We start from the raw sequence: 16,346 nt of genomic DNA, 5'->3' as shown, positions 1-16,346 counted from the left end.
CTCAAAACCTTTCAGTGGCTCCCAAGTGCCTTCAGAGAATTCTAAATTCCTAACACTGGCATTCAAGGACTTTCTACCCTGTGCCCGCCTGCCCTTCCAGACTTCTTCCCCCTGCTCCATTTCCCACATCTGTGTTCTTACTTAATCACTTATTTCCCATGTCCCTCCCTCATCTGGAACTCCCCTATGTTCCCATGTCCCAAATCTACTCTGCCTTCAATGCTACTTCCTATGTGCCAATTTCTCTAATCTTCACAGAAATAATGTCTTCCTCCTGTAAACTTCTATAATACTTTACTGTCTCATATTACAATCATTTTCTACTTGTGGTATATTATTTGTGTGCTTTTCTTATCACCTTTAATACAGAGTCGTGCTCTGCATAATGATGTTTCAGCAAATGACAGACTGCAAATATGACAGTGGCCCCATAACATTATCATGCAGCTGATAAATTCCTATCATCTAGTGATGTCACAGCAGTGGTAACATCATAGCACAATGCATACTCACATGCTTGTGGTGATGCAGGGTAAATAAACCTACTATAATGTCAGCTGTATAAAAGTATAGCACATACAATTATGTATAGTATATAATACTTGATCTTATTATATGTATTTACTATACTTTTTATCAATATTTTAGAGTCTATTCTACTTATAATAACCAGTTTAGTAAATACAAAAACCAGTTATGTAGTTACTACACTTTTATGTATTTACTATACTTTTTATCATACCTATATTGATGTATTTACCATATATACTTTTATGTAGTTTATGTATTTACTATACTTTTAATGTATTTACTATACTTTTAATCATGATTTTAGACTATATTCTACTTATTTTAAGAAGTTAACTGTAAAACAGCCTCAGGTAGATCCTTCAGGAGGTATTGCAGAAGAAGGCATTGTTATCATAGGAGATGACAGCTTCATGCTTGTTATTGCCCCTGAAGACTTTCCAGTGAGACAAGATGGGGGGGTGGAAGACAGTGATATTGATGATATTGATCCTGTGTAGTCCTAGGCTATTGTGTGTGTCTGTGTCTTAATTTTTAACAAAAAAGTTTAAAAAGGTAAAAAAATCTGAAAAACAGAAACAAGCTTATAGAATAAGGATATAAAGAAAATGTTTTTGAACAGCTATGCAATGTTTGTATTTTCAGTTATGTTACTGAAAGATCAAAAAGTTAAAAAAATTAGAACATTTATAAAGTAAAAAAGTGATAGTAATCAAAGGTTAATTTATTATTGAAGAAAGAAAAATGTCTCTATCAATGAATGTAGCCTAAGGATACGGGGTTTATGAAGTCTACAGTAGTGTACAGCAGTGTCCTAGGCCTTCATGTTCACTCATCAGCAGGTGCACTCGCCAATGGACCCAGAGCAACTCCAGTCCTATAAGCTCCAGTCATAGTAAGTACCCTACATAGGTGTACCATTTTTAATCCTTTTACCATTTTTATTGTACCTTTTCTGCTTAGATGTGTTTAGATACACAAATACTTACTATTGTATTCCAATTGCCTATAGTATTCAGTACAGCAACATGCTGAATGGGTCTGTAGACTAGGAGCAATGGGCTATACCATACAGCCTGGGTTTGTAGTAGGCTATACCATCTCAGTTTGTGTAAATACATTCTATGATGTTCACACAATGTCAAAATTGCTTAATGATGCATTTCTCAGAACCCATCTCCATTGTTAAGTGACATATGACTGTATATTATAAAGAGGCCAAACCCACGCCTGATGTATGTCAGCATGCCTGAGTTACTTAACACAAGGTCTGAGACAGAGAGGATGCTTATAATACTGACTAAATGACTAATTAAAAAGTTATTTCCACTAAATTTTGAATCATATTGTATCCTTGTTTTGGCAGCAGATTTACATCCTTAATTCTATCTTGCTTAGCTAAAATTAATAGGTTTACATTTTTCAAGTAAACTCTAGAAGTTAGTTGCTTAGATGCCTGCTAAGTGATGAGATCAAGGGAGGCTGAGCTCTAAAGTTTGTCAAGAAAAAGCTACATGTGAATAATTAGGAGTTGCTAGTTAAGCACTCAAATTTTTTTTTTTTTTTTTTTTTGGTGATAAACTGTAGGAGTTTCTCGGGTCTAAAGGAAGACACAGGATGTCTTCAGAGATTGGAGCCACATTTGGGCCAGGAGCAACTATTTAAAGGACTCCACGTCGTTAAACCAATAAGAATAGTATTTAAAAAGTACCCATGTATTTGGTTGTTTTCTGGACAGGTAAACCCAAGTCTTAAGTAAAGGCCATGAGTACAGATGACCACAGAAAAGTTTCCAAAGGAAACCCTGAGTGAGCAAGCTTGACTGTAGTCTACTATAGACTTTAAAAATATCCATTTGTATTTTTAGGAGTGCTTACAAACATTAATCCACCATAAAAGTAATAACAGTAAGGCCTTGAAAGTTAATGATAATGAAAGGCAATTAAAAAAATTTTTTTTTGAGACAGGGTCTCCCTTGTTGCCCAGGCTGGAATGCAGTAGTATGATCATAGCTCACTGTAACCTTGAATTCCCATGCTCAAGCAATCCTCCCACCTCAGCCTACCGAGTAGCTGGGACCACAGGCACATGCCACCATGATTGGCTAACTTATTTTTATTTTTTTGTAGAGACAGGGTCTCACTATGTTGCCCAAGGTGGAAAGGCAATATTTTTTAAGGTACTATGCGCTAGGCATTATGTAAGCTTAAATCTTGTTGAGCTTCATATCTTAGTTACATCTCTTTTGATCCTTACAACAATCTTATGAAGTGAGTAATATTAACATCCCTATTGACAGAATGAGGCTATGAGAAACTAAGTCACTCCAGTTCACATGGTTAGTTACTAACACAGCCAGGGTTCGAAACCAGGCCAACTGAGTCTTCACCACTACTCCAATTAGCTTTCTCTGGGCTTATCATGTCTCTCATGTCAAATAACGTGTTATTCTGCCAGCCCACAAGGGCCTTGAGAGCTCAAAGGCCCATCTCTGGGAGGACACCAATGAAAGTGTGTCATGAGGATCTTATCACTCATCTGAGCTCTGCATGTCACTCAGGCTCCATACTCGGCTTCCTCTGTTCTGATGTACAGTGATAACCCAGGGCAAGGGGTTTCCAGAAAGACAGCATATACTCTGGCTCAGCAAGTTACTTAATCTCACTCAACTGGCCCAGCAGCCGGATTCATGCAAGTCAGGTGGCCTGGAACTGATCCTCTCTGGTTGTAGAATTAAAAATCTGGCAAGGATTGGAAAGATAGTTCACTTAATAGGGCCTCAAGTATAGGAAAGCAATTGAAGGGTGATTGCAGTGATAGAATCACTTGAGAGAGGGAGGTAGGGAAACTGTAAGTTACTATAAAGTTGTGACCTTATTTTAAACTAGAAAACTTAGTGGTCCCTTATGTCTTTTGACTTTCAAGCATTCCTGTGAGAGGGCTGGCATAAATGATTGTTAATGCTGTTGATGGGAAATTTAAAGTAGGAGGAATCTGCCTACTGGCTTTTAAGAAAAGGTGATTTCCTGCGAGATGACCTAATTGGTTAGGAAACAGATAAGTGAACCTTCTCTATGTTCACTTTAAGAGGAAGTTCTAAAAACTGAGGTGCTCACTCCCTCTCTCTCCTTTTTGATGATTGTGATATTTAGACCTGCCAAAGCAGTATAACTTCATTGTCTGGAATTTGGTTAATTCCAATGCAAATACAAAAATCAAATACGTGAACTGAGCTTTGAAAATATTTTCATTTTTGAGGATTTTCATTGTTACGGGATTGAGCCTGTAGAAGTCTCTGTGTAAGCTCTGTGTAAGCAAATCTAATCTATTCACACTGAAGTCAGGGCTCTATAAAAGACTGTGGGAACATTCATTCTCCACTCTCTCAGAGACTCTTTTAGGTAAGTCAAAGCATGTTCTCTTTCTGTGATTGCTAACCCATCTGTAAAATGTGAATAATAATTCTGTCCTCCAGGCAACCAGAGGTTCTTGGTGACCCGTAGATGAAGATACTTGATATGTATAAGTGATAGGAACAATGATGATCAAACACTGAAGATGAAATTCTAGGGAGGAAAGAAGTTTAATCATTATCTCCTGCATTTTTTATCATGTTAACAATGAGGCAAGATAGTAAATCTTAGTTGCAAAGTGGTTAAAACACATGATTTGGATTCTGGAATATCTTTCAGGACTATATTTTGGATCCAATTCCTTACTCATTTGGTGTGGGAGTTGGTTATGAAGACGAATTTCTCACAAGGCAAGGAGCTGTCTCTCTGCTCTGTATACATGGGGTGTAGCCCTCGTGCAATCAGACTGGAGGAGGATAACCAGGTTGCTATGTAGCCTTGATTTCCAAAAAGGTGATGGGCTTCTGGTACCAACCCGTGTCAGTATTTAGAAGAGGCCTGTTGGAAAGCTCTTAATGAGAAAGCTCCTTCTCTGAAAACATTTCAATTTATGACTCCTGTGCTAAGCATTTCTAGGAGATCAAACTGAATCTCTAGTATATAACAGAAAAGCGTTTGCCCTGCAGCAAAAGGGTCAACTTTAAAAGAATGCTTTTCCATGTTAAAAAAAAAAAAAGTCAAAAAAACAAAGCAATGACTCCCAAAATAGGAACAGAGGGGAAGGAAAAGTTCATGGCCTTAGCGGACTGGATATTCTGGATATTTGGTCCCTCCAGTCCCTGCAGATGAAAGCCCATTTATTTAGAGTAGAAAGAGGAAATTGAAAAAAATAAAGGAATAACAATACCTACAAACGTTTTCAGGATTGAAATAAATCCAGGGAAGAAGATGGTATGTTACCACTGGAACTGCATTCTCGTTCTTATCTCTTGTCCTCACGTCCTGAAGCACATTCCATGTAATGCATGATAGCCTGTGGCCAGCTGCTGGCTAGAAAGCAGGACCCTGCAGTTCTATTTCTGACTCCGTCTGGGCTTTTGATGAGACCCGGTGGGAGAAGGAGACTGGTGTAACAAAGAACCTCAGAGCAGGCCTTGGTAATGAGCAGTTACCTAACCTCACTAAGCCTCAGTTTCCTCATCCATGACAAGAAGGGGTAAATGACCTCAAAAGTTCCTGCCTTATTAAAAAAACTTTGAATCTTTGGTATTTTGATGATATGAATGAGTTCCTCATTGAGAACCTCACTTGTTCCAGGAAGTTTGAGAATGCGCCACTCCATGCGCTGTCTTTGAATCGCTGTGCCCTACCCAGCACCTGTTTATGCTTGAAAAGAGCACAGGCATGGGTTCTTTTGCTGATAGCAGATTTCTCTCCAGACTAGAGATTTTCCTAGTCTACCCTACTTAGTGAGACTTTATAATGGGTAAACCTGTGCTGACCAGTGGCCAAGTCCCAGTAAACACAACTTCATAGTAACAAAGCTTAAAGACGGGAGTCTGAGTGCAAGACTAGGAATCAGAAGGATTCAATTCATTCACTCAATTCATCATCCATTCAATTCAGCTTCTCCTGTTTAAAACTAGGCCCCTGGCACTTGCTGAGCATGGTTCTTTATTGGATCATCCATTTGAACTGGGGAAGGGACTGAGAATCTTGGTTACCTCTCTTGGCAGGTCATCAGTTCTTGTTCCATACAATGCAGAATTTCAGCAACAAAAGGTGAAGAGGATGAATAAGTTATTAAAGCAGGGAAACTGCCTATAATAGGCTATTTTTAGAATAAAGATTCAAGATGACCTACAAGCTCTGTGAGACCACAGGACAAAGGTGTCAAAGAAAAGAGACTGGGATGGGCTCAGACATTTATCTTCCAGCAAAATTAATTTCCTTGGGGGCTTGTGGTTCACTAACTGAATCTGTGAACCAGCTGTATTTAGGGTACATTCTACTTCCTTGGGTCTCTAAAACTGACAATGGTCTATAGGTCAGGTTCCAACGGAAGTGATATTTCTGACCTAGCTCTATAAATAGAGCACTGGAAAAAACCCATCAGCTGCAATGGCTCAGGGACCACACGCTATCTATTAAGTAAGCAACCGCAGTATTTGTGCTACCATTTTAGATACGAAAAAATATATCTTTTGTTATTTATAATCTTCTGAGCTTTGAGATTCTCAAAATACTTTAAAGCTATTAGTCGTCTTTCAGATTTATAAATACAGGATCTGAGGCATAAAACTATGTAATAACTGCTTCAACTAATACAATTTACCCACCGAGGAAGGCATTTGGCTGGTAAAGAATGGGCTGCTTCACTTTAGTAAAGCAGAAAATTTCATTCCTGATGTCTCTTGGCTGGAGGTGAAAGGAGTGAATGCAGTCCAGAGGCTTTACTTGCACAACATACCTAGGCTGATCCAAGTCTCAGCAAAACTCGTTACTGAGAAAGGTAAGAAATGTGAAGCAGAAGACAGGAAGAAGTGAGGCAATCAGAACCTCTGGAATGCAGGAGTTAGGGATGGATCCTCCATAGCACAAGGTAGGGCAGAAGTGGGGGTGAGCCATCCACTAAGCTAGAGACTGGTATGCACCAGCACAAATCACTCAACAACTCCACTGGCTCATGGATAGGGAGAAAATACCTTCAGTTTCCCAGAGTCTTAACAAAATACTTTAAGTTCTTATCCAACCAGGACATTTTTGAAAATGAAACGGGGACATTTTAATAGTTATACTGGGATAACAGAGATAAACTGAGCTTGCCTTGAGAAAACCAAGACATATGTTATCCTACAGAGATACCATGTAGGAACTGTCCAGAATCACAGTGAGCATGCTCACTTTATACGAAATGCTTCAGTCTGGAAGCAGGGGATGCTGTACTAGGCTTCTCTGCTGTGTCTGCAGTGTCAATCCTCAAGGTCTCAAAGATGGCAAGGAAAACAATAGTAGGCACAAGAAGAACAGAACTAGATTGTCTGAATAAAAAGAAGCAATCTCCTCCCATCAGCTCAACTCCCAACATTCTCCAGGAGGCCATGCCCCTGAACCTTTTCTCCAATACAGCTTTCCTCTTGCTACCTTCTACTTAAGGAAAGAAAAAAAAAATCCTGAATGGTGACTTGTAGTTAAATCTCTTGACCTTTGCAAATAAGTTTTTAATTAAAAATAAATTCACTCATTACAGAAAACACATATTACCCTTAAGTAAATACTGGCAAAATAAAACAAAGAAAACAAAAACCTAACCATTTAAAGAAATCTGTGGCACTTTCTCTTTAAATTTAGCTTCATTCAAGACAAGCCAGAAAGATGCTTGCATAAAATACGTTTGTTTTTTTTTTCCCCTACAGTGTGTTCTATCTGTTCACCACATAATCCTCAGACCACACCTTTCAGCTGTCCTGGTATGAGCTTTGCTTTCCTGCTCCCATTATAGAGTCAGAGGCAGCAGGAGGATACCAGAGTTGAATTCTAATAAGTCTTATGTATTATACATGGTCACCATCTCATTTTTTGACCACTTGATATTTGTTTCAGGTGGCACTGGCTGAGGCAAAATGAATACAGCTGCTGATTCTGATCTCACACTGGGTATATCCCTGAGTGCTGGAAAAAACATCACCCTCAGAAGTGTGCATTCAGCCAGCTGCCTTTGGAGAGAGCTGGGAAGGGTGCAAAGTGGCATGTCCTTTACCAGTCACTCTTTCTGGGTAAGATTCAAACTTCAGTGAAGTAACATTTGGTCGCTTTACATATCCAACAAAGTACTTTGGGACAAGGAGAAAGCCAGGTGGCCACCCACTTGACTGAACAGCAAGGGGACACACTAGCAGTCATGTGGTTTGCCTTCAGGAAATCAGCTCACAAGGCAAACCCAGGACTGGGAAAGGGTCCTTTGCCCAGGCCTTAGCTTGTGAAGAATCAGGCCTGGGTAAGCCTGCTGTTGCTTCAGGCCCACTTTGGATCACTGGCTCTTTGCAAGCGTAAGAACAGAAGAGAAAAGAAATATGATTTGTTTATTAGGAAATACGTTCTTGAAGAAAAATTTTTCTGGGAGAACATCAATGGCTTTAAAAACCATTAATGCAAAAAGACATTTCAACTAAAATGCCATGTCTAATCCTGGACTGCATCCTGGAAAAAACTGCCAGAGAGTACATTATTGGGACACCTGGCAAAGTTTGAATATTGCCAGTATATTAGATAATAGTATTGTATCAATACTAATTTCCTGGGTGAGATCATTGTACTGTGGTTATGTAAGAGAAGTTCTTGTTCTTAAGAGATAAATGCTGAAGTATTTGGGGATGAAAGGATATGATATCTGTAACTTGCCCTCAGATGGTTCAGCAAAGATAATTATAATAAATTAACAATATTATAAAATAAATTGGTAACTAATATACAAGAGATAAAAATAAATGAGGCAAAATGTTAAAAATCAGGTGAAGAGCTGGGCGTGGTGGCTCACGCCTGTAATCCCAGCACTTTGGGAGGCCGAGGTGGGTGGATCACGAGGTCAGGAGCTCGAGGCCATCCTGGCTAACACGGTAAAACCCCATCTCTACCAAAACTACTAAAAAATTAGCCGGGCATTGTGGCGGGCACCTGTAGTCTCAGCTACTCGGGAGGCTGAGGCAGGAGAATGGTGTGAACCCAGGAGGCGGAGTTTGCAGTGAGCCAAGATTGCGCCACTGCACTCCAGCCTGGGCGACACAGCAAGACTCCATCTCAAAAAAAAAAAAAAAAAAATCAGGTAAAGGGTATATGGGGAGTTCAATATACTTTTCTTGGAACTTTTCTGTAGGTTTGAACTCTCCTTCCCCCCAAAAAAAATTAGTGGGAAAATGTAGGTTGGCCTTTCCAGAGAGATTACTTGGTCACTGATATAAAATCAAGACATGGGATTGGATCTCTGGAGAAATTACTAGGGCATTCATATGTTTCTATACATCAGAATCATCTGTTAACTTTTTAAAATGCAGAATCCTAGGCCCCATCCCAAACCTGATGAATCAGAATCTCTGGAGGTGATGCCCAAGAGTCCATATTTTCAAAAACCTCTCTCAGATGATCCTAATATATGCTAACATTTGAAACACATCATGTATTAGGCATTTGCTGTTTTGCCTGCAATTACAGACTCCTCAGATCCCGCAGACAGTCCATGTACCATCGTGCATGCATTTGTATTAGAAAATCTCCACCTACTGTCTTGTGAAGTGGCTCTGTGTCCTTTTAATCTCGGAAGACATCATTCTGGAGAATGCCCTTTAGCCAGTTTTTAAGACTGACTTAATCCCCCACCCTGCTTCCCAAGAGGAATAGAAAGAAGAGATGTAAATACCCTTTAGAACTGCCATAATTCATCTGCTTGGAGCTGTTGTCCGAGGAGACACCCAAAATACTAATTCAGAGAGACTTGGTAGGAGGGGCGGCCGATAGCCTGGGCATGAAACAGGCCAGGGCTGGTTACCAGGCCCAGGTCCTCACTCAGAGACCCTCATTAAGGCCCCTCCTCAGTCATGCTCCTTAACCTGCATTGCTTCAAGACACCAAACAAGGGTCAGCTTTCAGAGTTCACACTCTCCTTTGTTTCCTCAGTGACAGCAGGAACAGAGTGCAAGTAGGGGAGCAAAAAGAATCAAGTGAGACAAGACAGAAATGCTGAGGTGCTTTGAAAACTCCAGAGTGCCTAAGTGCATCTGATGAATTTGACTTAAAGTGCTTCCTTTGATCCCACAACATGGATACAATCCTTATTCCCATTTCATAGGCAGAGAAGTGACTTGATCACCAAAATTCACCTGGTCAGAGAGAGAGCTGGGCCCCGGCCCAGGCCTTCTCCAGCTTTAGCTGTCCCAGCCGCCTGCCGCCCTGGCACTGGAGAGCACGTCATGGTGGAGAATGCTTTCAATTATCACCTTGCCCACAGTGTGAGGATTTATGGTTATGCTTTCCTCCCTCCCCATCTCCATCAGCCTCTTTGGGAAGCAGAGGATCCTGATAGGAATCAGCATATGTTCCTGCGTGGGAGGGAATGGAATGCTGGCCTCACATATGTTTGCTGCCCTCGAGGCTCTGAGAAGGGGGTAGGGGAAGAAGTAAAATGTTGACATTTGGTGGAGGCAATCCCAGTGTCCTTTGCCCCCAGAGTTTTAGACAAGAACCCGAAGGTTTTTGTTTCCCACACTGGTAAATTCACTCTGGCTGCCGAGTTCCTTCAATGCAGCATGCTTCGTTGGCCATCTGGACCCGGCTTTCTGAGGCAAGGCTGAGGGAAGCTGCTGCACTTCTCCTTTTGGGGGCCTACACACACACACGAGGGGTGTCCCCATGGCCACCATGCCAACACAAGGCTCACCACAAACTGGGGCCACAAGAGGGAGGAAAACTCCATTTGTGACAGGAATTTGCAGCTTACAAGTTTCAAGGTCCAAACAGTGTAGAGTTTACCAGGGTGTGGGGCTTAGGCAATGGAGATGACCTTGCTTTAACTTCCTCAAGTATCTCTTCACAAGCATGTCCCAATCCCTGGGGAGTAGAGGATAGGGCAGTCAAGTACTTTCAAGCAGCCACCTCATGGCAGGAGAGGGAGCTCATGAACAAAATGTGCTGAGGCTAGCAGGGTTATTTTAATTGGGGGAACTGGTTTTGGTGGCAGTAGCCAGTCAGTTCACATCTGCAAAATATGAATTCTTAAGCAAACCAATTTCCTTCTTCCTCGAAGGCCAATGCTTATCCAGAAATGAGACAGAACTATGAGTTTACTGCAAACGACCAGCATCAGCAAAGTGATCAAGGCTACCAACTTTGGGTAATGTGTCCCACATCTCAGATGTCAATTGATATAAGAATTACAGTAAAGAATTATGAGGTAACATTTTGGGATAATTATTGTTTTCCAGGCTAAACACCTTACATACATTATCTCTGTGAGGGAGGTACCATTATCATACCAATTTTCTAGTGAAGGAAGCTGCGCTACAAAGAAAGTGATTTGCCCAAGGCCGCCTGGCAAGTGGCAGAGTCAGGATTTAAACCCCAGAGTCTGATTCATTATTTTTCTTTTCATTGTTTCTTTTGGCCATTTAGATATTACAAGAATGGCCATTAATCTCCCTTTCTAGGAGGGAAAACGCATGGAAACCACCCCACCCCCCGCCCCAATTTTCTGGACATCCCATTCATTTTCTTTTCCTCATTAAATTATAATATTCAGTTTCTTATTCAGAGTCTCATTTGGGCCTTTCTAGAAAAGCATATTTTAATAATGTTCTCTCCCTATTGTTGGGAAACTCTTAGTCATATGATAGGTTTCTAGAAATTGATACCAAAAGAAAAATAAATCTCCAGGTTTTCTCCAACTGAAAATATGTAAGGTGATCCCAGTTGCCAAAATCATGACTGGCTTTCCTTCTATGACTATCATCTCCACATCTGGTTCACCTTCTTTGCCAGAAGTACATGATCATGTATCTTTTTGTATCTTAGGATGTTTCACTATTTTATGACATTTCTAAATAGAATTGCTGTGTTAATCATCATTATAATCTGATAATTACATTATTTCTTTTATCAGTGTTCACTCTGCAATGAAAAAATGAAGCAGCAGAAGGTGAATGTGAAAGACTAAGAAGAGCCCTGCAGAAAACCCGTTAGCCCATGTTTTCATCTGTAATATGGATGTGGGATGGGAAGAGGGATAATGACATAGTACCGACCAGGTTCCAGAAACTATTCCAAGTGCTTTACATGATAAAAATCTCTTAATTGTCTCAACAACCATATGAAGTATATCTCTAGTGTTGCCCCTATTTTATAGATGACAAAACGTTACTGATATCTGTATAGCTAGTAAGCAGGAGAGACAGGATTCAATCTGTCAGCCCAACTCTGGCGGTGCCCGTGTCCCCGCTCTGTGATCCTGACAGGCAGCCACAGCCAGGAGTCCTTGTTTTACATATTTCCCGTGTCTGCTGCTGAACTAGACCCTAACAGTGGATTCTTGGTACATCCTTACCCAAAGATAACCCATAAGTTTTCATGACATTACCACGGACTCGTCTTGCTTGTGAAACCAAGTAATGGTACAAACAAAAGAATCATGTGTTAAGAATTTTTTGAAGTAAATGATTCTGTCATCATTATTCTTAAAGAAAGTGATGTGCCCAAGGTCACACACTTAGTCACTGGTCAGTCCTGGGGCAAACACCCCTTGATGTCCAGCCCTTGAGTCAGGATGATTGCTTCATCTAGAAGGTACCATGGACACTCTGCTTGAATCCAGGAACCTCTGGAGTTGTATATGGCTCTGCCCAAGACAAAGGAATCTGCTGTCCCAGATCCACAGAAGCCCTGGCTCTAAATTAAAAACAGCACAACAACAACATTGCAGCAACAACAAAATAGTAATAAAATAAAAGGTGGGAAGACCTCGAGAGCATAAAAATTTCCTTAAACTGATCATCAGAGAAAGGAAAGGGAGGATTCCTTCTTTAAAGAGGCAAGTGCCTGCCAGCAGGAACCTAAAACTCATTATTATTCTGTATTTTATTTTTTCATGACTAAAAAGTTTTTCTATCCTCCCCCTTCCTGTCCCTATCAAAAGGCTACCCCCTCCACAAGACAATCACAAACTTTAAAAGTAGCAAGCCCTCACTTCAAACAAAATGTAAAAATAAAAATTCAAAAACCCATAGTGTTTGCAAAACAGCTTTGTATGGAGGAAGGGCAAATCTTATCTTAAGAGAGGCTAATTTCATAGGAATCAGGCAAAGAGAGGAGAGGTAGAAAGGGTGGGAGCACAGAAGAAGGGGAGGCGGGAGAGGAGGGGATAAAGGAGGAAGAATCGCAGGCTTTAAAAAGCAACATTGTCCAGAGAGGTGAAAGGGAACAGATGGCCGTGGAGAATGTGGCCCTCAAAGCCTGAAGAAAGGGGCGATGCCGACAGATCTTGCTGTTTCCCATTGATGCCTGAATGTTCTGGTGCGGGGAGCCGAGGCCAGTGCAGGGGACGGACCTCTGTTCCCAGCAGCTCATTGGGGCACTGGCGCTGAGGCTCACTGAGAAAAAGAGCAGGCGGGGGTGAGGGGGGCGGGAGGCAGCTGTGGCTGCAGAGGGAAAGGACAGTGGGCAGCATCGGAGACGTGCGGCTTCCACAACCCTCTCTTTTGGCCCAGCCCGGGGAGGTCAGCCCAGTGCTGGTCTTTGCCCTGGCAGAGGTGAAGTAAAGGACAGGAGCCAGGGCCCAAAGCCTCAGCATCCTTCCCCTCAAAACCCACTGGGGGAGGCCTGTCTGGGATAAAGTAGATACCTTGGGAGAGGGAAATGAAGAAAATATTCCAAATGCTTTCAGAGGATTGAGACATTCAAATTACAATAAACAAGAAATCTGGGTCTCTGAAAAAGGTCAGAGAATCCTGCCAAGGAAATCTTATATTATTTCATGGAGTCTCAAGGCAGAGAAGTGATTTGCTGAGAAAAACAAAAATGAGTTGGTGGCAGACCCAGGAAGGAATCCAAGAGTCAGTTTCAAAGGACTGAGTCAGCCCCCAAAGAGGTACAGGATTCAAGGTGGGACTCCCTGGTCATTGCTTGTAGCTGTGCCACACTGGAGGATTGTTACTGGAGACTCACAAGTCAGTACAGGGCAGCACTAATACAGGAACCTCTGGCCAGCTGGCGAGCCTGTCCTTCCTGGAGGGAAAAGCCCAGCAGCCCCTGCAGATGGAGGACTGAGAACTTGGGAAGGCGGGGAAGGGTTTGCGGAAGCAGCGATTACAAAGAGGCTCATAAACTTTAGGGGACAAAGATGCAATCACTGTAATTTCCTTAACTTAACTTTGATCAGAAAAATTATCGTTCCAAATGACACCTTGACCTCTCCTACACCTGCAGAAGATGTTGATAAAATTCAGCCCTGCTCCTGCCGACTAAAGAGGGAGCCACCTTCTGCCTGGCTCACTGTTCAGTCAGCCCACAGAGACTGCACAAGTTCAAAACAAAATTCCCCCAGTTCTTCTCTTCCTCTCTCTTCTTCCCTGGCCCTAAAAATGAGAGAGACCTCAATTTGGGGCAGATGGTCTTTCAAACAGTGGGGCAGGAGTTTGCAGAAACAGATCCCTCATCAGAACAATCCTTTGGAAACATTCCCACACATTTCAGGCCCCCATAAACATCACCCTCTGTGAGAGTAAAGGAAGTTGAAAGGGGGCCCTAAATATATTTAGTGACCTGGCAAGTTCACCTTTACCTGGGGCTAGGCCTCCATTGCCATGTCAAAGAGCCACCACGCCCCACGTTTTGCACTGTAGATGCATCTGAGTCACTGAGAAAATTCCCATGGAGCGGCTCAATAAAAAAAGATCAACCATGATAAAGACCTTGGCTTTTATTTCCCTGCTTCAACCAAATTGCTCCCCAGGCGCTTTAGATTTAGAAGCTGTACTAATCAACCTTATAAACAGCAGCCCAGCCACTGCATAGAAATTACTTTGTATAGCTCCTAAGCGAAATTACCCCAGGGGATAGAAGATGCCCAAGGCTTTAACAATCACAACATAACACAGCCTCAGTATGAGAATAGAAGACAAGCACACTTTGACATCCCAATTGAAACTCCGGGCTGAATCTGACACAGAAGAATGTAATTACCTTTCCTAGTTTGACAGTGCACAGAAGAAACTGGAGAAGCGGAATACCTATTAGGTTCCCACTAATCCTCCTCCTAAATTCAAAGCAGGGCTAGTCCCTGGAATTCATTTCTGAGTATCCTTACTCTCCGCTATTGTTAAATAGCTCAATTGATAAGTGCTTCCAGCTAATAATGCTTTCCACGGAGCTCACCCCCTCCTCTTTCCCAGCAGCTCAAAGCACTTTACAAATATCACCTCATTATTCTTTATAACACTCAAGTGAGCCTGATAGGTGGAAAGGTTCATTATCTTCTCCTTCCCAATAGGGGAAATAGACAAAGGAAGGAGAAGTGACTCGCTGAAGCCAGCAAAGCAGGGGCAGAACTGGAACTAAAACTCAGCCATTCTCCTGACTCCAAACGCACACATGTCCTATGTCAGCTTGTAAAGCTGTTCTGCTGACAGGGCAGGATTTTCTCGGCGTGGGCTGTGTTGTAATCAACAGGTCCGCAGAACTGGGGCACCAGGCTGGAGGGGAAAGGGCATGAATCGAAATGGGGAGGCCCCACTCAAACAGCCTTCACTAGTATGGACCAGTTTCTTTACCTCCAAATCTCAGTGTCCTTCTTCCTCGGAAAAGGAGGTGTGTAGATTATAGGATCTTTCAGGTTCCTCCCAGCTCTTAGGTAATTGGTGAAGTGAGAGTTTCAAAAGAGGGTTCTATTTTTCACCAGCCCCTTGTGATCACTTGGGCCTCATTCCTCTTGTAAGCCTGAAATAGCATCTTTGTTTATAGAGTGCTCTATGTCATCCACTGTCCACCCAGTGGGGATCAAATCATTCAGTTCAAAGTGGCAAATGGGAGACAGTGTCCTATAGGGCATCAAGGCCAAGCACTAAAGAGATATGGAGACAGGCAGGGAGCAGGAAGACAGAAGACCGGAAGGGTCATAAAAGGAAGAAATGGTGAACAACATCTTGAGCTGTGTCTTGGTCCTCACCAGCGCACTCCCTACATTCCAAGGAACCTATGACAAGCCTTCCAAAGCATAAGAAGATTCCAAAAAAACAGGGTTTGCTTGGGTTTTTCTAAATACAGGATTTACTTGCCAACCCCAAAACCCAAGTGAACAATGCCCCAATGTACCCTGTAGTGGCAGTTTTCCATTTAAACAGAATTTGATTTTAATGAAATAACATTGATGTACCTTCCTCAAGTTAATTAAAACCAGATTATACAGGTGGTGCCATAGTTTATAATTTGTATTGCTTGAGCCAGATAAACCTGAGGCTTTAGAAAACCTGTAGTATTTCATCTCTCTGATTTTCTACACTTTCGCTTCCTAAATGATGCTTTGCTACTCCTCATTTGCCATAAAGTGAGTTGGAGAGAGAGGACATTTAGTAAAACCAACATTTATTTGTAGGGGAAGCAGCCCCCGCAACCAGAATAATGACCTTGGAAATGGTTTTGTGTGATGGGGCGATTGCAGTGACTGGATATAAAGGACTGACTGTGCAGCCGCCAGAAAGAAACACATTTTTGTAATATCTGAGTTGTTTCTATTGGCCTGGTCTGCCTTCCATTCACCATGGGAACTGAGTCAACAAGTTTGCTTTTCTTTCATACAGAGCATATTTTTTCCACATACAGGGTAAAAGGAATAAAGAATAGATATCCCCTGAAAGTCAAAGGCTTCATGATAAAAAAAAAATGGGTATAATGTTATTATTTATCTCCAAGTCCAGTTGTAAAGGCAAC

General features: G+C 41.8%; 1 protein-coding gene and 1 long non-coding RNA gene across 26 annotated transcripts in view; one reads left to right on the top strand and one right to left on the bottom strand.

Annotated features, from left to right (window-relative positions):
- Positions 1 to 16,346, bottom strand: part of RAD51B (RAD51 paralog B) — a 794,823-nt gene that overhangs the window by 204,022 nt on the left and 574,455 nt on the right. The window lies entirely within an intron of this gene.
- Positions 3,624 to 12,639, top strand: LOC129013298 (uncharacterized). 2 transcript variants are annotated; one of them, XR_008493822.1, is made up of 4 exons: positions 3,624 to 3,929; positions 7,485 to 7,657; positions 10,678 to 10,764; positions 11,530 to 12,639. It is a non-coding gene; the product is annotated as an uncharacterized LOC129013298 (long non-coding RNA). The 2 variants fall into 2 exon arrangements; XR_008493821.1 differs by having other exon boundaries at positions 10,678 to 10,824.

This window comes from Pongo pygmaeus, chromosome 15, assembly GCF_028885625.2.
Source record: "Pongo pygmaeus isolate AG05252 chromosome 15, NHGRI_mPonPyg2-v2.0_pri, whole genome shotgun sequence".
Taxonomy (NCBI): domain Eukaryota; kingdom Metazoa; phylum Chordata; class Mammalia; order Primates; family Hominidae; genus Pongo; species Pongo pygmaeus.
The sequence above is the reverse complement of the archived record's forward strand: the minus strand, read 5'-3'. Positions and strand labels throughout refer to the sequence as shown.